This window comes from Mesoplodon mirus (assembly GCF_964341445.2).
Source record: "Mesoplodon mirus genome assembly, chromosome: 4".
NCBI lineage: Eukaryota > Metazoa > Chordata > Mammalia > Artiodactyla > Ziphiidae > Mesoplodon > Mesoplodon mirus.
The window spans coordinates 152,875,149-152,898,124 of NC_138979.1; the positions used below are offsets into that span (position 1 = coordinate 152,875,149).

General features: G+C 43.4%; 1 long non-coding RNA gene across 2 annotated transcripts in view; it reads left to right on the plus strand.

Annotated features, from left to right (window-relative positions):
• The window catches only part of LOC309802095, a 41,906-nt gene that overhangs the window by 13,900 nt on the left and 5,030 nt on the right, over positions 1-22,976 (plus strand). Inside the window, exons 3-5 of one of the 2 annotated variants that reach the window (XR_014293715.1) lie at positions 3,910-4,065; positions 7,700-7,827; positions 7,916-7,959. This is a non-coding gene — a long non-coding RNA (uncharacterized lncRNA). Of the gene's footprint in view, positions 1-3,909; positions 4,066-7,699; positions 7,828-7,915; positions 7,960-22,976 lie in introns of those variants that run through there. The other variant, XR_014293714.1, reaches the window with a different exon arrangement.

The following is a 22,976-nucleotide window of genomic DNA, read 5'->3' on the forward strand; positions in this document are numbered from 1 at the left end:
TGGCTATTTTCTATTTGTTCCCACCCAGCCCCCCAACATTGCCCACTCTCTGTCCATCTCTACCCTGCTGTTTGCCCAAAGGCTACCCCTCAGGCTGCATCACCCAGGTTCCCTTGCCCTCTGGCCTACAGTTGGTCTTGGTCAATGGGAAGCACCAGCAGGAGATCAGAAGGTGAGAGGAGAGAGAGAGACTGGAGTATTTCTTCCCTGTTCTCTCCCTGCATCAGTACCATAGTTCCGGCAGGGGCCAAGCAGTCATGCCTCCATGACCACAGGTCTCTGGGCTCTGGTCACAGGCCTAGAGCTGGCAATGGCTTCCCACTGTTAGTGGTTTCTGGGAGCCTCAACACGCAAGGACTGTCCCACAAGGCCTCTTATGAAAAGAAGGCATGAAGAAAGGAGGAAAGAGAAAGGGACACAGAAACAGGGAAACAGGCAGAGAGCAAGACAGAGAAAGAGAGAAACATACTTGAAATGATTAAATGAGAAACTCTTTTCCTTTGCTAAACCCAGGCTGCCCTTTCCAGTCAGGATTTCTGAAAGATCTTTGAAACAGAACCTAATGTAAAAGGTTGATGATTTGTAAAAGCAGCAGCGATTTCCATGGGGAGATAAAGGGGAAGGAGAGCACCACATGGTCTTGAAAGGAAGCCTGTTATTTTGAAGTTGGAAGTGATGCTAAGGATGGCCCTTAGACAGGAACATTTCTCTCAAGTCTTTAGAAACTGATGAAGAGTGAATCATAAAGCAAAGGATCCACTTCCCTTTGGCTGCTGGTGGGTCAGAACAATCTGGGCCAGAAGAGAGTGCTGGAGGCCTGAGATCTTGACCACCCTAACCCCAGTTAGTCATGGACCTTGAAGAAATTCCTGAACTCCCAGCGACTCCAGTTCCTTTCCTGTGAGATGGGATAGATGATGTCTACACCACCCAGGGATGCAGCATGCATGAAAGATTCAACAAACGTCACAACAAGTAAGTGCAAAGCACCATACCAGAGCTAGGTTTGTTCGTTTGTTTGTTTAAATAAGTTGGTATATGGTATACCATGTATGGTATATGGTCCAAGAATAGCTGTTATTATAATTTTACCAGCATGTTGGAGAGTATAGCAACGACAGTCTCAGCAAGAAACAGAATTCAATGAGGACATGCCGATAAAGAGCCTTCTTAAAGGTACGGACAGGGTCAAGGGAAACAGCAGGCATGCTGAGGAACCCAGAAGCCGTTACTACCTCTAGGCTTGCCATGGACAAAGGGTCACTTGGGGTCACTCTGAACAAGGAACTCAGTTCTACTTCAAAAAAACCCAAGGGGGTAGGAGGTGGAAAATGCCATTGCACATACCTTTTGGTTGTTTTCCCTTAAACCCTCTTTTGGAAGTAGGTGAATGTAACTCTTATAAATCAACTAACCTAACAGATAAAGATATTTACCAACAAAACAAAATTTGGTAAATTTTATCCCAGAATAATTTGTCCAGGCTTCTGTAAATAACAAACATTTTGGCTTATTAAAGAATATAAACTCAATTAAAGAGGGTTGTGTCTTTTTTTGTTTGTTTTTGAAACTTAAATCAATGGTTAGATAAATATATCTTAGAGAAGCCCTGCTTCCCTGGTGGCACAGTGGTTGAGAGTCCCGCCTGCCGATGCAGGGGACACGGGTTCGTGCTCCGGTCTGGGAAGATCCCACATGCCACGGAGTGGCTAGGCCCGTGAGCCATGGCCGCTGAGCCTGCGCGTCCGGAGCCTGTGCTCTTCAACAGGAGAGGCCACAACAGTGAGAGGCCCATGTACCGCAAAAAAAAAAAAAAAAAAAAAAAAAAAAAAATTCCATATGACAATCAAAAAAAAAAGAGAAGCCCTGGCCTGCAGCTCTCCCACTGACCAATAGCTCTTGCCTTTAGTGATGGGTCCATTTGCCCACTGACCACTACCCCATTATCTGTTCCCCATCCTAGCTCTTATTCAGCCTTTAAGAAAGGAGGCCCAGTGATCCAACTGGAGTTTCACATTGCTGATTGAGTTAAAGGTGGGATAGAAGCTCTGACTCACTTTTTTATAAACTTTCTTTTATCCACTTCATAATCTTTCTCTCACTACACATGCCCTTGCCACTGCCTAGAGAAAGACTCAACAACTGTATTTCGCCTAGGAATTTTATGCAGAACAAAGCCCTTCTCGTTGGCCTGTTTGTGCATCAAGCTTTTTCCATAATATGAAATTGATTCCCAAGAACTGCGCCTAAAACATAACTTGCTATTGATTATCTTCCTGCATTAGAGAAGAGCCAAAAGATGTCAAAATCTTATGACTAAGAGAAGTAAAATGAGCAGATGCTCCTTGCTCTGGGTCATTACTTTCTTCACCCTGCTTGGGGATTCTGTAAACCACCAAAAATAAGCAGTGTAAAAACAAAGTAATGGTGGGGCAGCAAAGCTAACCATAAGAGGGCCACTCAACTCTGCATACCCCAGTCTGTCAGTCTCTTCACAATTCCATGCCTTGAGCAGAACACCTGACCAAAAATCTTTCTCCAGGCTAAAATTCTATACCTGCTGGGAAGTCAGATGATGAAAACAAAAGGGAAGATAATTGGGTGAGAGCTCTATTTGAGTTACAAAATATCGGAGATGGGCTGTCTCAGTCTAACTCAGTATAAAGAATACAACTTTATTATGCAGCATCTTTCACTCTATATCCAAAAATGTCTTTCAGGGCAAAATTATTTGTGATTTGGACAACTGAAGAATTTCATCCAGAGAAGACACTAAAGTCTTTAGCTGAGACTTGAAATGAACTAGAGGTTCAATGAGGCACAGATATAATCCTCTTGAAGAGGACCTAAACAAATCCTGCTGCCCCAGCCTCAGGACATCGTGCATGGGAACCCACCTTGACTATCCAGTTGGTTTCCCATCTTCTGCTATGGCTCGGCCTATCTTCCCTCTAGCTCTTGCTACACTCATCTGAACTGCCCTCTGGTCTCACAATTCAGGTCATTCAGACTCCAGGAAACTTTAGGATAGTTTAGGAACTGCCCTACTGATGTTCTTCTCAGGAAACAGAAAGCCAAGACATCTGCTACAAATGAGGGGATGGAAACTAGGAATAGTGATGGGGTACAGCGACTGAAGAGAGTGGTGATATTTAAATGAGTCATTTTGGAACCAGACCAAAAAGTTTCAGGCACTAAGGGATTGGTGTCTTTAACTCATAAGGATGACACCACGTTGGGCTTTCATGGGCACCACTAAGCAGCAGGACTTGAAGAAGTGGGTGGTTGGATTTACCCAGAGTTGGGATTGTCAGGGTGCTGATTATCAGTGGAGGGGTGACAGCTCAGGAGGCAGTGGAGGGGATTGGGAAGAGCCTTAGTGAAGTGACTACCAGTGAAAAACATAATGGTAGCAAAGGAGGGAAAGCCAGAAAGCACTGATGGAATGGGATGCCCAGAAGAGTCAGGAACTGGAGATCTTGAAGGATGGAAGAGCATGTCTGGTGGGACTGGTGATATGTGGGAGAAGTAGAGAAATGGCCAAGAGTGGAAATTCCAAGTTTAAGGCAGGATGAAGGGAGAGGGAGGGGTGTGGCCTGGTTCAGGGTGTGGCCATGGCAGTTATTGGACAAGGTAGAGGGGAAGAGAGGAGTGAGGGGTCTGGACTGAGCTGTTAGATGACCTATCCTTGTGGACTTTGAGGTCAATTAGCCTAATGTCAGGAAACAGATTTTGCCAGAGAACATGGAGCTGCTAAAGCAGTGCTGTAATCAGAGCCCAGGCCTGTGGACTACCTTTTGTGTATTCTCCATTAATAAGCACTGCCCACCCCTCCTGGTAACCACCATGCTGGAAACATCTCACAACGAAGAAAGCTTCACGAAGCCTCACTTAGATCTCTAATTCCAGGTGTCAGGATGACAGCCCCTTCCCTGCTAAGGAAAACCCTGGGATTGAGAATCCTGGCTCCCAATCAACCTCCTCATACTGGCATAAGTCCTTAAAAGTACCTACCTAGAGGTTAGCATGGAAAAAGAGATGAAATGGACAAAAATACAAAAAAAGGTGAGGGTCTCAGTTATTTTCTCCTGATTTAGGTCTTGGCTCCTCTACAACTCTGTGTCTGAGCTGGAGATGTCGTAAGTGCCAGCCCTCAGGTAGATCAACTCTTCTCTCTTTTCACCTCCCAGTCTTCTCTGTCTAGGGAGGGTTCTGGGAAGGGAAGAGCTATTACTTGATGAATCAAAACTAATATTCTTATGTAACTGTTTCTCTTGTTCTTGCCTGGCCTCTGAACGATTCTATGTGAAAATGTGCTTTTTGCATCCTTGCCATACTATCCCCAAGCAACATGGGATCAGAAACTAAGCATCCAATTTAGTTCCAAGTTAGAACTTTTGGTGTCCAATCATGGTGAAAGGTTTTGGTACATATTCAAAAGTCAATTACCACCATCAAACACACACACACACACACACACACACACACACACAATGGAAAGAATTGGAACAGTGTTTCTTTTAAAAATGAAAATTTCCTAAATATCCTCTTAAAATGAAAATTTATCTACCAAGACACACCTAAAAGCCAAAAGGAAGGGACACTGTAAGTCACACTACCTCCCTGGGCTTTCATTTTCTCATCGGTTTAAATAACTAACTAGCTTTTATGGACCCCAAAGAACTTTGTTCACAGGGAAATAGAAAAGGTCTGGTTTAGCTTGATTTTTTTCCTTAGAGACACTGATAGAAATCCTGCACCAGTGTTGTTCCTCTTCACCTCATCTTTTTTTTTTTTCTTTCCTTGCATCTCACATCTTAGCAGAGAGCTTATCTTTACTATTTCTCAAATCTTCCATATTATCCTCATGATGGTTTTGTAACTCTATTCACTGCATTGAAGTTTGGAATACATTTTCTTGAAAGATAACACCCAAAGCCAAATTCTTATAAAAGACTGTCGCTTCGGTTTGAAGAGTAGAAATGAGTTGGCAGCAAAGATAAGGCCTTCCCTTCACATTAAAACCGAAGAGCTCTGAAATCTTTAAGAAGCCCAATTATTAAGTGCATACTTCACTGACAATGCCAAAATATATATGTTATACTTTACAGTAAAGAAATATCACCTTTAGCAAAAGGCAGGGACAAAAATTCCATTTAATCATCATTTATACGAGAACTTGGAGTCCCAGCATGACTTATCCCTTATCGCTTCAAACATTGTCATTTATTCCCAGCTTGGTTCAATTCCCTTGTTCTGAATGCCTTCCTTTACTGAAATTGATCTTTGTTAATACCAGGCATAATGTGTTCTCCATCTCTTAAAGGAAACCAATGGATTCCTATCATGACAGGAGATAACTGGGAATCTATATACTCCGGACACCAATTCCCCATCAATATACTGAAATGTCTTTTCTTTAAAAATAACAGCCCTGCATGAATTTGATCACTTTCCCAAATTAGTGTAATTGATGCACCCTGAGGCCTTAATGATTCAGAAAGTGCATACTCAAGGGATATTTAAATAGCCATTTTGTAGGGAGATAAAATATGGGCCAATTCACTGAATACACATTCCCTGAGTTTAGGTAATGCTCAGAGCTTGGCGGAGGGCTGGCCAATGTGTCAGGAAGGCTGCTTTTAAATAACACAGAGGGCAAATGTCTTCGTACGCACATGATCTTGTCCTTTTTTGGGCCTTCAGTGAAAGATGCAAAAGACTGTATATTTGAGGATATAACCATTATTACAGTAGAAATTATTAAACCAGTTGCCTCCAAAACTGAGATGAACCTCAGTTTTCTAGGCTGCAAAATTGGGATGATAATAATAATTTCTACTTTTCAGGGGTTATTTGCTGATGTTGAATCTAAATGAGGAGCCAAGGCATTCTTGAGCTTGCAAAATAGCTCTGAGAGTCTCTGGAACTTCTTCCTACACATATCCCCACTTTCTCCAGTGCGGGAGTGCTGCTCATGGTGGCTATTATGGGAATGCTGAATAAATGAATACATGAATGAGTAAAATCCTCCACCAACATCTCATAGGCATGCTCCAGCTGCATATTAGCTAGGAGGAATTGGCTGCATTACTGTCAGCTAAAAGGTAGCAAGTATACTTCTACTCATCATTTCTAAGCCCTTGGCAGACATAAATAATCAATCATAGCATTCTTCCCAAATATGACCTTCGAAATATTTCTCAAGACGATGTTCCAGGCAGCCACTCCCAATTGTTCAGGGTTAACGCCAGAGATAAAATCCATTTGAAATCTCCAAAGCTATCCACATAATTGCCAGGGCATAAATGCTCCCCCTGAACTGACGTTTGAATCATTGATTCATCACAGCTGCCATCATGGATAGTCAGGACTGCCCTCAGCACTACCAGTTTACACTGTGGGTGGAAAAGGCTGGGAAAGCAAAGTCTACTTAAGGGCAGACCATGCTTTCTGCCAAAGGGCCCTGCAGAGGGACTTCTTATTTGGTTTGCCTCTGCCTGGCAGTCCTTGACCCCGCCCACCCCACTTTCCTTCTCAAGCAAAGAAGCCCTGCAGTCTCTAGCCTTCCTGGTCTTGGTCCAGAACCCACCCCCACTCCTCCAGAAGTTAAGCAGGTTAATAACAAACCCCACTCTTGTTCTTCACTTGTGTGTCAATAACTCATTCTCTGTGTAGCTTTTGACTTCATTTGGCCTCTGAGACCTTGCTCCTTGCTGCTCAGAATCTTGCCTGAATCCCTAACCCTCTGATGCCTGCTTGTCTGTTCCCAGTCACCTGGATATTTTGCCTGTAGTTCTGATGACCTCTGGAAGCATCAGGCACATCATGCTGGATGCTTCTCAAGGTTGTCAGCCTTTACTGGGGAAAGAGCCAACATTTATTGCCTGCTTTTTTGGTGCCAGCTTCTTCAAATCCATTACCTAATTTAATTTTCAAAACAAAGCCAGGAGGTTGATATAGCATCCTTGTAACCTGTATGGGGGTCGGTGGGAGGGGACTGGAGATTTAGAAACATTAAATAACGTGCCTGAGGTCACAGAGCTGGTAGATGGCAGAGCTGGGGTTCAAGATTTGACCCTAAAATCTGGACACTGCCCATTCACAACACTGCCTCCTGAATTGATGTGTACACGGCTGGGCTTTTGGGGGGCTGCACATTATAGGGAAGGTAACTCTTTCCTACTCTCCCTTCCCCATCACCTCTAGCCCCAGCTCTACTCATCAATACAGGCTCATGTGACTCATGTGAGGAGAGGGAGAAATAGCAGACTTCTTTGGATACAGGAAACCCAACGCAGTGATTTGTGGCATGCGGACTGATAATTAACTAAATAGGATCCTTTTCAATGAGACAATCTCACTTGTTTTTATTGCCACATTAAAATGTGAATCTTAATCAAAATGAGAACATAATTCTTACTGGAGGATTCTGAAGTTTAAAACAATATATTTAAAGAGAAGTCTTTATTGAAGGCCATAAACATTTTTGCATGCCAGAGGGGAAATATTACCGTTAAGCTAGCTCTAGTTTAGTGATTTGGTAAATGAATAGATGGGTCCCAGCAGGATTCGTGGGGGGCAGTCATTAAGACCCCCATATCCCCATGAGCAACATCCTATATGTTTCTCCCTCAGGGTGCTCCTGACATTTGGGGCAAGATATCTTCATTTTAGAGGACTGTTTTGTGCATTGCAGGACATTTATATCTCCGGGAACAGATCTCTTCTCTTTGCCCAAAATACTTCAATGCATTTTCTAAAGAACTCATAGAGGAGGTACTCCTTCCTACATGGAGCACCAGAACAGGAGTCGGGAAACCAAAGGTAAGTCTTCTTTTCTCCAAGCTCCAGTTGTTCCCTCTGTACACAGAGGGGAGTGCCAGCTACTTCTGTCTTACCTGTGATTTTTCAGAACAAGAGAACAAGAGAGAGTTGTCAGAGGAAGAAGAATACAGGGATGAAGTTTTCCAAAGGATATTTTTTTATAAAATGACCCTTATACAAATATAAAATGAACATATGTCATTATTAATGATGAAACTAGTAAGATGTTACAACTGTTCAGAGGAAGACTCCAAAAAGCACATTTATAGACCATCAAGAATGCTGAAATATAACTGAATCACTTTACTGTACATTTGAAACTAACATAACATTGTAAATCAACTATATTTCAATAAAAAGAAAAAAGGAATGCTGAAATAAATACAGAAAGATACAAACTGGTCAATATCTACAGGGCAGCAATCAACTGCCTCTCTGCTGGACAGAGTTTGCATTTCTGTGGGCAAGAATCACTTGCATTACTTACTACCAGTATTCCACATCTTGACAGAGTTGTAAAATAGCTTTAGACAAAGAAAGATGAATCAGAAGGGTGGTATAAACAGGACACCCAGCAATCAATTTTGTCTATTTCCAAAGTCTTCCACAGTTTTTCCTGACAAGATGGTTAGATGTGATGGATGTCCCTAAGTGGGAACTCTGTGTCCCGCCCCTACTCCCAACTAAGCAAAGGGTGGGGCAACATAAACACCAGAAGATTTGGGGACCTGGGGGGTCAACAGCATATGTGCCAGGATTCTCTCTGGTTCTCTGGAAGGAGACAAGGTCCACCAACATTTTCTCATAGGCCATAGTTGGAGAGATGCAGAGATGGTATAGAAATGGCTTCACAGGATCTCTTTACACTTAGAAAAAAATGTCAACTCCTTATCATAGCCTATCTGATCTGGTCACGCCCACCTCTCTCCTGTGACTCTCTCCAATCTCTCTTCCTTCAGCCTCTTTCAGTCCACCACAAAGGCCAAACTCATCCCTATTTTGGAGACTTTGTGCTTTTGTTTCTTCCTATCGAAAATCCATTCCTCCAAAATTTTTCATGGCTGCTTCCTTCTCATCATTCTGTTCCAACTCAGATTCCATGCCTTAGAAAGATCTTCCCCACCTCTGGCTCCCTCCACAGTACCCCACACCGCCCCTTTTCATTTATTTTGTTTTCATGTCTATGACCTGGCTCTCCTTTCTAGAATATAATCTCTCAAGGCAGGACTCTCAGACTTGGGCACTGCCCTCTCAGTACCTGGGTTATGTTGATGCTCCATGGATATTTTCACATCACCAAGGTGCTCAGGCAGCCGAGCTGAGGCAGCCTGTTGTTCTCTCTTGTGGCTAAGAGTAGCACAGGTGTGATACTTGGATCTGGCCTCTTAACTGGGACAAGATGTCCTTGATAGATTTAGTATGAATTGTAATTGCTGAGAACCAAGAAAGAAGGTGGGCATTTTAGGAAATAACAGCTTGGCTAGGCACCTCCACAGTGCAGCTCCTGATGCCTCAAAATTATGTTAGCCCCCTAGGCATATAGCCCATGCCAAGGAAAGTGGGGAAAGGAAATAACCCTGAAGTAACTGAGTTGATCCTGAATTGGTGAGATTGTGTTTTCTGATGCCATGTAGAATGGAACTCAAGAGAGTTAAAGAGAAATTTTAAAATTATGCTTTGGACATCTGAGATGTATGGCCTAAAATTATTTTACCTGCTGCATAAACAATTCTCTAGGCTGATCATCAAAACGTTGTTAGGTCATGAGTGTTGCATATTAATGAGAATAAAAGGCCACAGGTGTCAGAGGAGAAAGTTGACATTTTGCTTTCACTAACCTAGCCAGTTGTTCTCTGCCATCTTGAGCTGGATATTCTGTGTCTTACCACGTTTATTTGCTTTGCCAGTATAGAGAAGGCCATGGAGGGAAAGAGGTGGGTGATGGGGAGAAAAAAGGGTGTCCCTGAGGATTACCAAAGGAACTCTGAGGACATCCACTCATGCTTTCAACACATATTGTTTAAATGCTTGCCTGTGTCAAGCACTATTCCAGATGCTTGAGACATAGCAGAGAACAAAATAGGCAATCAGCTCTGCCCTTGTGAATCTTATATTCTAGCAGAGGAAGAGGATAATAAGTGATAAGTAAATAATAAACAAGTAAATTACATTACAGGTTAGAAAGACATGAGTGCTTAGAAAAAGAAGAAAGCCGATCAGGATACAGAGGATCAGGAGTGGGAGGTGAAGGGCAGAGCAGGTAGAGGTATTAAATGATGTGGTCTGGAGAGACCTCACCTGAGTAAAGACTGAAGGAAGTGAGGAAGGTTCCCAAGCATCAGGTTGAGGGAATAACTAGATGGATGGCCTTGGGTGCTGGGATGGTGCTGTGTTTGTTTAAACACAAGGACAGGGAGAAGGCCAATGTGTCCAGAGCTGGTAAGGGTGGGGACGGGGGGGGGAGTGGAGTCAGGAAGTTAATAGGGGCTGGATTGTGAAGGATTTTATAGGCTTTCATTCTGAAAGAGATGGGGGATGTCTTCATCTCCTGTGGCTGCAGTATAGCAAATTACCAGAAACTTGATAACTGAAAACACCAGAAATTTATTTGCTCACGGTTCCGGGGATCAGAAGTAAAAATTCAGTTTGCCAGGCTGAAGTCAAGGCGTCAGCATAGCTGTGCTCCACAGAGCTCTAGGGGATCATGTGTTCCTTGCCGCTTCCAGCCGCAGGTGCTGCATCACTCCAATCTCTGCCTTGTGGCCACATTGCCTTCCCTTTCGTTTGTTGGCAAATCTCATTCTGCCTCCCCTGAATCACACATGTGATTGTATTTAGGGCCCACCCAAGTAACCCAGGATGTTCTCTCCACCTCAAGATCCTTAATTATATCAACAAAGGCCCACCTTTTTTGGCCATATAAGGTGACTCTCACAGGTTCCAGAGATTAGGACATGGATATTCTTTGGGGGACCACAGGGACCATTGTGGGGTTTTGAGCAAACCTAATCTGATTTACCTTTTACAAAGACGAAAGGATCCCTTTGGTAGTGGGGGACAGTATAGAAGCAGGAAGAATATAACAACAGGGAGGCTATTAGAGTCCAGGTGGGATGATAGTGGCTTAATTCAGGGTGTTAGCAGTGAAGATGGTAAGAAATGATCAGTTTGTGACTCTATTTTGAAAGTAGAACCAAGAGAACCCACTAAAAAGTTAGATATGGGGTGTAAAAGAAAGACAGGAGTCAAAGGTGACTTCAAAGTTTGCGGCCTGCGTAACTAGAAAAATGGAGTTGCCATTGACTGAGAAAGTTAGGGCTGTCAGAGGAGCAGGTTCAAAGGAGAAGAATGGTAGTACATTTTGGACAAGTTAAGTTTGAGGTAGAGACGCCAAGTAGGCAGTTGCATATGCTAGTCTGGAGTTCAGGAGTGAGGTCTGGGTTGGAGATCTATAGATGGTATTTAAAGCCAAAAGACATGATGAGATCATCAAGGAAATGAAGTCAGAGAGAAAAGAGGCTGGAGCCCCAGGGCATTCTAGCCCTGAAAAGGTAGGGAGAAGAGGATGAATCAGAAGAGACTGAGAAGGGTTCATTGAGACAGGAAGAAAATCAAGAGAGCATGAGGTCCTGGAAGCTTAGTGAAGAGAGCATATCAAGAAGAGAAAGGGTTCACTCACGTCAAATCATGATCATAGGTCAAGTAAAGTGAGGACTCTGGTTTTTCTTTGGATGTAGCCAGTTGGAGGTCGTTTGTGATCTTGACAAGAAGAGTGTGATGGAGTGAGTTTAGGAGAGATGGGAGGAGAGGAATTGAAGACAGCTAGTACCTACTTCTCTCCAAGGAATTTTGCAGCAGAGAAATGGGATGGTAGCGGGTGGGGAAAGAAGAGTCAAGAAAAAGGTGAGGTTTTGTTTGTGTTTGTTTTTTACTTTTTAATTTTTATATGGGAGCAATAACTGCATGGCTATCTACTCATGGGAATGACTCAGTAGAGAGGGAACATTGATGATGTAGGAGAGAGAAAGATAGATTGCTAGAAGGGTGTCCTTGGAAAGACAAAAGGAGATAGATGGATATTCATCTGAGCTAATGTACATAGAGGCAGAGTATGTGTGAGATGCTGGTGGGGGCAGATGCAGTAATGGGGATCTGTGGAAATCCTCTTCTGATTACTTCACTTTCTCAGAGACATCATCTGTTGAGAGCAAGGATGGGGAAGGAGGTGTAGGGAGTTTGAGAGTCATTTAGGAGAATAAGGAGTGTATGGGGTGGGGGTGGCCTCACTCCTAGTGGGTGTGCTCTGTATGGATCTTTGTTAATGGATTTGGGGTCTGGAGAACCCTAATATTACCAAATCCTGCAGCCACATCTTCGTTGAGGATGATGGAATATGAGGCCTTAGGGAAGGCACAGTTTTAAGCCATTAATTTGGTATGGCCTATTTTACAAGTCTTCTTTTTTTTTTTTTTTTGACTTTTTTGTTTGTTTGTTTATTTTAATATTTATTATTTATTTACTTATTTGGCTGCACCGGGTCTTAGTTGTGGCATGTGGGATCTTCGCTGCCATGTGTGGGATCTTCATTGCAGCATGCAGTATCTTTTTTTTTTTTTTTTTTTTGCGGTACGCAGGCCTCTCACTGTTGTGGCCTCCCATTGTGGAGCACAGGCTCTGGACGCGCAGGCTCAGCGGCCATGGCTCACGAGCCCAGCCGCTCCGCGGCATGTGGGATCCTCCCGGACCGGGGCACGAACCCGTGTCCCCTGCATTGGCAGGCAGACTCTCAACCACTGCGCCACCAGGGAAGCCCCCTGCAGTATCTTTTAGTTGTAGCATGCGGGATCTAGTTCCCTGACCAAGGATCAAACCTGGGCCCACTGCATTGGGAGTGCGGAGACTTAATCACTGGACCATCAGGGAAGTCCCTACAAATCCTTTTTTGCATGAAGCTTTAAAGTCTGGTGGGAACTACTATGAAGAGAGCTTGGGGCTAGAATGGCATCTGGAGCCTTTAAACAAAGGGCTGCTCTGATCTCAGAAGTTGGGGGTGTTGGCAGAAAAGGAGCAGCCCTAAAAAGAAATGAGGCCACAGACTCACCCAAGGTCAGAGAGCACATGTTGTGGCCTTCCTGGGCAGATGACTTACTGTATAGACCAGGATGGCTGCTTAGCCTCAAATGCCCTCTGACCCAGCACTGGGGGCTTCCTTCTAAATCACCTGACAGAAAGGACCATGAACCGAAAGGGCCAAGCCAACATCTGGGAGCTCGAAAGGGCTGTGACCATTTAGGGGCTGGGATGAATATTCAGAGCCGTAGTCTCCCCTGTGGAGGACAGCAAGAGCAGTGAGCAGTGCAGTGGAACAGAGACAGTGAGTCACATGACTCGCCTGGGTTGCAGCTGCCCCACAGCTGGGTCACTAGCCTTCTGACCAGAAGGGAATTAGCCCAGCTCCCAGACCTCATCTCGTAACTTGTTCTTCAGAGAACAGACACTCTGCCAAGTGGTCTAGCCTTGTGCAAGTTGGCCAGCCCTACTGGGGGTTTGTCTAACCCTTCCCAGAACCAAGAGGAAATGAGGGAGACTGAAGAATGTGGATTAATCACCTCCAGCTGCTGACATGCTGCTGACAGTGGCAGATAAGAACGGATGAGTGGCATATGCTGAATGCAAGCTCCGATAGCGCTCTACTTGACTGCATTCAGATGGCTGGTGTTCAGGGTAATTGAAATTATTTATTTAGATCCATCAGCCCTGTTCGGGAAGCCTGACTAGTGTCAGCAGACACATGTGAGGAGCCACAGGGCAGATGTGTCAGGGCTCACACTTGCCCAGCCTATGCACTGCCTCCCCGCCCCATGCAGTTCTGAATGTACTTCCTCCTCCCCTTCTTAATTGTGGAAGAGTGAAAGGGGCCTGGGTCTTAGTGATTCAGGCAACTCTTGGACTATCCAAAGTTTGTGTGTTATTAATTCCTGTACCTCCCAAGTGAGGAGAATATATAATTCTTTATGAGTATCTAAAATGGAGCAAAGGACTGTAGCAACCTCATGTAACAGGGCCTCATTGAGTAGGGGAAGTAGTCATGACATGGGGAGTGGGCCACTAGCCCTAGGATCTTGGGCAGGACCTGTTACCTCTCTGAGCCTCATGTTCTCATGTGTAAAGTAAGAGAATTAGATCAGACTAAATCAGTGCCTTTTCTTTTTCCTTTTCCTTTCCTTTCTTTTCTTCTCTCTTCTCTTCTTTAATTTTTTTAAATTTTTTTAAGTTTTTTTGTGGTATGCGGGCCTCTCACTGCTGTGGCCTCCGCCGTTGCGGAGCACAGGCTCCGGACGCGCAGGCCCAGCGGCCATGGCTCACAGGCCCAGCCGCTCTGCAGCACGTGGGATCCTCCCAGACTGGGGCACGAACCCGCGCCCCCCGCATCGGCAGGCGGACTCCCAACCACTGCGCCACCAGGGAAGCCCTCTTCTCTCTTCTCTTCTATTCCCCTTCCTTCCTTCCTTTTTCCTTCCTTCCTTTCAATATGGAACTATTTTCTCAAAAAAAGAAAATAATTTCACTGGCCTTACACTTTTCCTTGGTTCTTGCTCCTGGCTTTTTAGGGTGAAATTATCGTTCACATGGTAATTTATGGATAATCTGTGGTATAGTCCAGGGTTCGGTGAACTTTTCCTGTAAAGGGCCAGATAATTTAGACTTTGTGGGCCATTTGGTCAAGTGAAAAAGCAGCAGTAAACAATAGGTAAACCGATGGGCATGACTGAGCTCCAATAAAACTTTATTTACAAGAACAGGTAGCAGGCCAGATTTGGCGCATGGGCTGTAGTTTGCCCACCCCTGGGATAGCTCTGTCAGTAATCTCTTCCACTCTTGAGCCCTGTATGAGAACTCCAAAGTTAAACTGAGTGAGGGAAAAACTGAGACAAGGACCTGGATTACTTCATTTCCCTACCCCTAACCCCCAAAGCATTCACCTCACATCCCAGCCTAATAACAGAAGTTCACAAATATATGCTCTATAGAGGATATTTTCTATTTAGAAATAAATTACTGTACATTCATGAAGGGAAAAGAGGAGAAAAACCAAACACCAAATTGTTGTTGACTCATCTGGTGAACAAATTTGCAACCATTCACCTCTGTCCCATAGGGCCAATGGTGAGTCCAGAGCTGGGTCCTGGAATCTAAAGGGTCCTGCCATCCTCTCCCACCACCGCAGAAGCCCACACAATGCCCCTGTCTGCTTGCATAGTACTTATTGTATAATAGCTTCCAAAAAGTCCCCATGTCAGGTTGTTAATTATATAATGAATCTGCCTATGTAAGGCTAGAAATTCTAATAAAACCCTCGTGTACAATATTTTACAGTAACAGGGAACACGTACAGGGCTATTTGGTCAGTCCTCTTCTTCTGAGTACTATTCCTCCCCACTTCTAGGAATCACTTCCTGTGTGATAGGAGCTCAAGGAAGGCCCAAAGCCGCTCCTTTCCTGACTCAGGACATTTGCACATGGGCCCCAAACATTTGCTGTTTCCTGGACGTAGATCACTCTTTCTCCAGCTCTTTCCCTTATTCATTCCTATTTATCTCTCAGATCTCAGTTTACATATCATTTCCTAAGAGGTACCTTCCTGTGCCCTCCAATGTAAATTAGTCCCCTCTATTATCCTCCCTTAGTAGTCTATCCTTCTCCTTCATCATATTTATCATAAGTGTTGTTATATTTTTATTTGTTGTCTTTTGGTTTAATGTCTGTCTTCTCCAGAAGAATTTAGGGGAAGAACATGAAGACCATATCTATTTTGTACAACACTGTATCCCCAACATCACAAACTGTGCATTGAGTTGGCACTTAGTTAACATTCGCTGAATGAATGGCCGTCACTTGTTGCTACTGGTAAAAGAAAAGGCTGACATCTTTGCAGTGGGTCAGAGTCCAAGCACACTCTCCACTCTGCAACTTGGACTGAGGTTCTGTTATGGACTGAATGTTTGTGTTCCTTCAAAATTCATTTGTTGAAATCCTAACCCCAAAGGCAATAGTATGAGGAGGTGGGCCTTTGGGAAATGATTAGGTCATGAGAGTGGAGCCCTCATGAATGGGATTTGTGCCCTCATAAAGGAAACTCCAGAGATCCCCCTCACTCCTTACTCCCTGGTGAGGACACAGTGAGAAGTCATCAGTCTGCAACCCAGAAGAGGGCTCTCACCAGAATCCAACCAAGCAGGCACTCTGATCTCCAACTTCCAGCCTCCAGAACTGTGAGAAATGAACTTTGTTGTTATATAAGCTACCTTGTTTGTGGTATTTTGTTATAGCAGCCCGAGCTGACTAAGACAAGTTTTTAGTAACTACATAGAGGACTACTCACAGGATATAGGTGATAATACTCTGGGCACTGCACTGACAAGGAAAAAAAAAGAGGTGGGAAGGGGGAAGCAGGATGAAAAGTCCACAGAGTACAACGTCTTGATTTCCAAAGTGTTAAAGGAAGCTTTAGAACTCCAGCCAGTGTGGGCTTGGGCTGTGTCTTTCATCTCATGAAGGTTTTCTTCTCCCTTAATGAGAACTACCTACTCCTTGACACTTCCTAAATTTATGGTAACCCTACTGCTGTCTCCACTCCATACCCACACCCCAACACACCCAGTTACTTGGTCCACATTTGACTGGACCAAATAAAGTCCCTACCCTGAGACACCCAATGCAAAGTGAGAGATTCAGTCTCTCCATGACCTGCGGATCAGAAAAGCAGAAAAGATTTGTCTGCAGATAAAGAAGAATCAAACAGATGTGATGGGAGCGTCTGAGGGGAGGTGGAGAGCGTTAATTGTTCCAGTCCTTGATTATAGCCCTTTTATGAAGTCCAGCTGCAAACTCACCCTCAGGTGATTTGAGAAATCTACCTTTTTGATTAGGCAAGTTACCTACTGAAAAATGAACTCTAGGTAAATATAATGATTTCACATAGTCCATTCTGTTTAACCCTCATAACAGTACAGCGGGGGAAGTACTGTTATCCCCATTTTACAGATTTTTTTGGCTATAAGAAATTATCCTTCATTGAATGCTAGTGAGACTTGAATTCTAGGCTTAATTCTACCATGACTGCATCGTCTGAAGCAAATGAACTTCTTTCAGCCTTTCTCAAGAAGCAATTTTAGACTGATGGAAAGGGTCAAGAATCCTGCTTGTAATTTATGAAACCAATGATCGTGACCTAGAAGATTTTGAATGGACAGGAAGCTGTCAATAAGCTTGGCCTCAGTCTCCTCATTTCAAAGTGCATGAATTGGATTATACGGTATCCAAGATGCCTTCTAGGTCTAACACTCAACAGATTATTTTCTGGCTTCAATTACTAAGAGCTTTACTCTCAATTATGAAAGAGCTGGAAATGGCTAATAAATTTGGTGAGATATTTGGACAACACAGTTATAGACCCACTTGCATCTGCAATAATTCTTTCTGGCTCTGAAAAACCTTTGAAAATTTTCCCTTTTATTATGACTACATGGATCATTACTTGGCAAAGAAATTCCCCCTAATACTGATCTATGAACACAAAGAATGATGTGCCAGGATAAAAGGATATAAAAATAAAATCTTTTAAATTATTGACAATAAAAGTCAGGGCTGAATTTTCCTGAAAATGAACCAACAAAAGCTACCAGCAAAACTGGATGAGCTGAGAAAATACAAGCTTAATTGACTTACACTGAGTAAGTGGTTTTCAAATGAATGTTTCCCAGTTCTGGGCATCCAAGACTTTCTTGAAATTGTTTAATAGAGAAAATTGATCCCCAAATTTCCTTGATTTGGGAGAGCTCACTGAGAGCTTTGACCTTGATTGCCATCTTCACCATGCTGTTCAGACAACCCCTCTTCACACGTTAACATTCCTCAAATGAATGAAATTCCAGAAAACCAAGATCATATAACCTCACTGCGTTAATGGGGAAACACATAAACAGAGCCTACTAGCCTGGATCTCACTGAGTTTCTAAACTGAAAACCCATTAAAGGATGGGTTGATAGTCTACCAATGTTATTGGCAAGCACTTTCCAAAACTGTCACAAAATTTGTAGTCAAGTGAAATTAGGAAACTACTTATGTTTTTCAAACATTCAAGATGGAGAAAAACCAGATCTATTCATAGAATAATTCCTGGCAAGTATCAGGTGTCCAATAAGTGATTCTTAATGAGTAAATTAGCTTTACATTTTTATACAGCTATCAAAGTTTTTAAGTGCATACACATAATATGTTTACATTTCATTACACATAAAAAAACAAAATATTTTCTTATTTTGTATTATTTGTCTGTTAATTCTTCACCTCAGTTTGAATGTACACACCTGCTCAGCCGTTCCAAAGTATATTCTTCCATATTGCTTTTTGAGTCTCATCTTCTGACCTTTAATGACCTCATCACCTGAAGCTTGAATGAGAATGGGGGAAACTCTATTCCCGGACCACTTAAGAAGAGTCCTTTTCCTGTCAAGGCAACTAAATATTATTTTGCTCCCCTTGCCACACGGATATATATAGATAGATACAGATACAGATATAGAGACATAGAGATATAGATGTAGCTATAGGTAAATAGATATAAGCAGAAATGGAGATATATATTTCATTTTTACCTGACTTTGTCCTGAGCAGTAAAAATCCTGAATTTACCTCTTCCTGCTCCAAGCAGGTGATGCGGTGGTGTCCTTAACCTGTAACAGAACCCTTCATCTTCATTAGGTCTCCAGGTCACTGGCCTTCATTAGCCTGCTGCAGCCTCTCGTTTGATTTGCATTGCAGGTTCCCTATTTAGGTAATGATTCTAATTTTGAAAATCTCCAGAGGTTACGGCAAAGAAGCTGGGCCAGAAAGAAAGATGGATGGAAAGGACAGAAGTGGTGCTGCCTCCCCTCACCCCTGCCCCGCCCTGCAACCTCTAGAGAGAGATAGGTTGCAGGCTGGTTGGCATCATGGGGCTTGGGGGTCTGAGACTTGTCCTATACTGTCTTTTCTTCGGTAAATGAGCATTCATAGTTAATGCCTCAGAAAGCTTGACAAAAGGAAACCAAAACTTTAGTCTGAAACCATTAAAGGCATTTAAAAGGCACCAGCTCCTCTTGTGCCCCGCTCTCTTTTATATACTACACAACTGCCACGGCAGCTTGCCCCCTGCCTTCTTGCCTCAGGACCTTTGCACATGGTGCTCTTTGAGCCTGGATCTCTCTTCCCTGATAAATTCCTACTTATCTCTTGGGTCTCGGTTTATATATCATTTCCTAAGAAATACCTCTCGTGGCCCCCTGATCTAAATCAGTTGCCTCTTTTATTCTCTTTTTTAGTATCCTAGTAGCCTCCTTTACCACACTTATCATAAGTGACACTATATATTTATTTGTTGTCTTTTAGTTTAATACCTATCTTCCCCAGAGGAATTTAGGGAGATACTGTGGACTGAATGTTTGTGTCCCCCCTCAAATTCTTATGTTGAAGCCTGAATCCCCAATGTGATGGCATTTGGAAGTGGGATCTTTGGGAGGTAATTAGTTTTGGGTGAGGTCATGGGGATGGAGCCCTATATTCATGATGGAATAGGGACACCATGGTGGAATTGGTGTCCCGTTAAGGAATGAAGAGACCAGGGCTTTCCCTCTGCTGCATAAGGACACAGAGAAAAGGTAGTTGTATACAAGTCAGGAACAGGGTCCTCACCAGAACCTGACCATGCCAGCACCCTGATCTTGGACTTCCAGCCTCCAGAACTGTGAGAAATAAATGTTTGCCATTATTCTATGGGGCCGTATCTATTTTGTACAGCACGGTATCCCCAGCATCTCACATCATGCAGTGAATTGGCACTTAATTCATGTTTGCTGAATGAATGACCAATTTTTTGCTGCTGTTGATAAAAGGCTACGTCTTTCCAGAGGGCCAGAGCCTGATCACACGCTCCGCCCTGCAACCTGGGCTGAGGGTCTTACTAACAGCAGGACTGCTCACAGGGTGTAAGTGATACACTCTGCTCTTTGCCACAAGCATTAGCAAGAAAAAAAGAGTTGGGAGAGGGAAGCTCAATGAAAAGTCAACAGAATACAAAGTCCTTGTTCCCAAAGTGTTAAACAAGAAGTTAGAACTCCAAGCCAGTGTGGGCTTGTGCTGCATCTTTCATCTCATGGGGGTTTTCTTCTCCCCTGAGGAGAACTACGTACTCGTGACACTCCCCAAACTAGGACTGCTCCAAAGCCCCCCTGGCTTTGGCGAGTTCATGATTTATAGTTTGCTCCTTCAAGCAGGCAGCACCCAGACACTTGTCTGAACTAGGGGTGCTTTTGCAGTCAATAAGGTCAACTAGTTGTTTTCATTTCCTATGGATACTGTAACAAAGTACCCCAAATTAAATAGAAATTTATTACCTTACACCTCTGGAGGTCAGACATCTAAAATGAGTCTCACTGAGCTAAAAGCAAAGTGTTGGCAGAGCTGTATTTCTTTCCGGAAGCTCTAGGGGCGAATCCCTTTCCTTGCCTTTTCCCCTTTTTAGAGGCTGTCTGCATCCCTGGGTTCATGCCTCCTTCCTTCATCTTCAAAGCCAGCAACATTGCATCTCTTGGCCAATTCTTCCACGATCACCTATCCCTCTCATGTTCTTCTTCTGTTTCCCCCTTTTACTTTTAAGGACCCTTGTGATCATATTGGACCCACCCATATAACCCAGGATAATCTCCCTATTGCAGGTCCTTAAATTAATCACATCTGTAAAGTCACTTTTACCACGTAAAGAAAAATCATCATAAGTTCTGAGGATTAGAACGTGGACAGCTTAGGAAAGATTCTCCCTACTATACTGGTAAATTATTCCCAGTCTCAAGAAACAGATAAAGAGTTTGTAGCTCCACTCTGCCAGTTCCTTTGAAGAGGCAGGGAATATAATAAGAAAGAACTGAGGCTTGGAACACTGATTAAAAAACAAAAGGAGTGGGCTTCCCTGGTGGTGCAGTGGTTGAGAGTCCGCCTGCCGATGCAAGGGACACGGGTTTGAGCCCCGGACTGGGAGGATCCCACATGCCGCAGAGTGGCTGGGCCCATGAGCCATGGCTGCTGAGCCTGCGCGTCCGGAGCCTGTCCTCCACAACGGGAGAGGCCACAACAGTGATAGGCCCATGTACCACAAAAACAAACAAACAAAAACAAAAGGAGTGGCAGAATCCTAATGGCAATGAATCCCATTCTTCAACATGTCAGCCACCACAGTCAATAAAAGCCACCTGTGAAGACACTTCGGCCCTGAGAAAGCTATGTTAAATACCAGATTGGAGTAATGTGAAGTCTCTGATATTTGCTAACAACAAATTTGGGGTACTTAGAGGTACAGTTCAAAGCCATTTGTGTCAGGAATTGTTTCAGCTGCAAATAACAGAATAACCACATACCAGTGGCTTAAGCAATAAAGACATTTAATTATTTCATGTAACAGAAAGCTTAGAGGTAGGTGGGTCCAACATGGGGCCAGCAACTGAGGGTCAGCAAGGACCTAGGGTCTGTCCATCTTTCTGCTCTGCCTTTCTTAATAGATTAGTAATGTCTCCCCTCATGGTGGTAGGATGGCTGCCACATTCCAATAATCGTGTCTTCCCAAAATGTCATCCCAAGCACAAAGGGCAAGCATGTGGAGGAGGTCTGTTTCTCCTCTTGCTACTCTCTCTTTTATCAGACAGGAAACCTTTCCCAGGACTTCATTGGCCATTCAGGTCACTGGGATTCCCTGGCAAAGGGGAATGGGATTCTATGATTAGCATAGGTCAATCAGAAGTTGTCCTCTGTGTGTGTGTGTGTGGGGGGGGAACATTGACACTCCAAGTAGAGTTGGGGCTCTGCTAAAAGAGAAGAAGGGGAACGGCTATCGGGTAGGCAATCAACAGTGTCTGCCATATAAACATTAAGTGTTGTTATCTATTTTTTAAAATAGATGTTTACTGGAGTATAACTGCTTCACAATACTGTGTTAGTTTCTGTTGTACCACAAAGTGAATCAGCCATATGCATACATATGTCCCCATATCCCCTCCCTCTTGAGCCTCCCTCCCATACTCCTTATCCCACCCCTCTAGTTCATCTCAAAGCACTGAGCTGATCTCCCTATGCTATGCTGCTGCTTCCCACTAGCTATTTTACATTCAGTAGTGTGTATATGTCGATGTTACTCTCACTTCGCCCCAGCTTCCCCCTCCCACCCCGTGTCCTCAAGTCCATTCTCTATGTCTACATCTTTATTCCTGCCCTGCAGGAATGGTTCATCAGTACAATTTCTTTTCAGATTCCATATATATGTGTTAGCATACGGTATTTGTTTTTCTCTTTCTGACTTACTTCACTCTGTATGACAGACTCTAGGTTCATCCACCTCAGTACAAATAACTCAATTTCATTTCTTTTTATGGCTGAGTAATATTCCATTGTATATATGTGCCACATCTTCTTTATCCATTCATCTGTCGATGGACATTTAGGTTGGTTCCATGTCCGGGCCATCATAAATAGTGCTGCAGTGAACATTGTGGTACATGTCTCTTATTGAATTATGGTTTTCTCAGGGTATACGCCCAGTAGTGGGATTGCTGAGTCATATGGTAGTTCTATTTTTATTTTTTTAAGGAACCTCCATATTGTTTTCCACAGTGGTTGTAATTTTAACATGTTAATGTATAAATAGATCGATCTCCATTCAAAATATGGCAAGCTTTATGCTCAGATCTGAGATATTTATCAGACTAATCCTCTCATCAACTGGATCAGAACAATTTTGGTTCAAATATACAGAGTTACTCTAAATTTATCTGATTTTATGTTAAAAGGGGGGCATTAAACTTTGTATTCATGGACAAATTCCCATGGAGTAATCATCCATTAAAAAGTTATTAGTTGAGTACCTACCATATCCCTGGCACAGTGGCTAAGCGCCAAAGACTAAGATATAGTTCCTCTTCTCGGGTGATTATAATTAGGATGGTTAAGTGTTATTACAGGTACAAGTACATGAGACCAGGGAATGTGTCTAGGGAGAGCCCTATCTTGGCGTTAGGGAGAGTTTTGGAAGATGTGACATTTAAAGAGATCTGAAGGACAAATG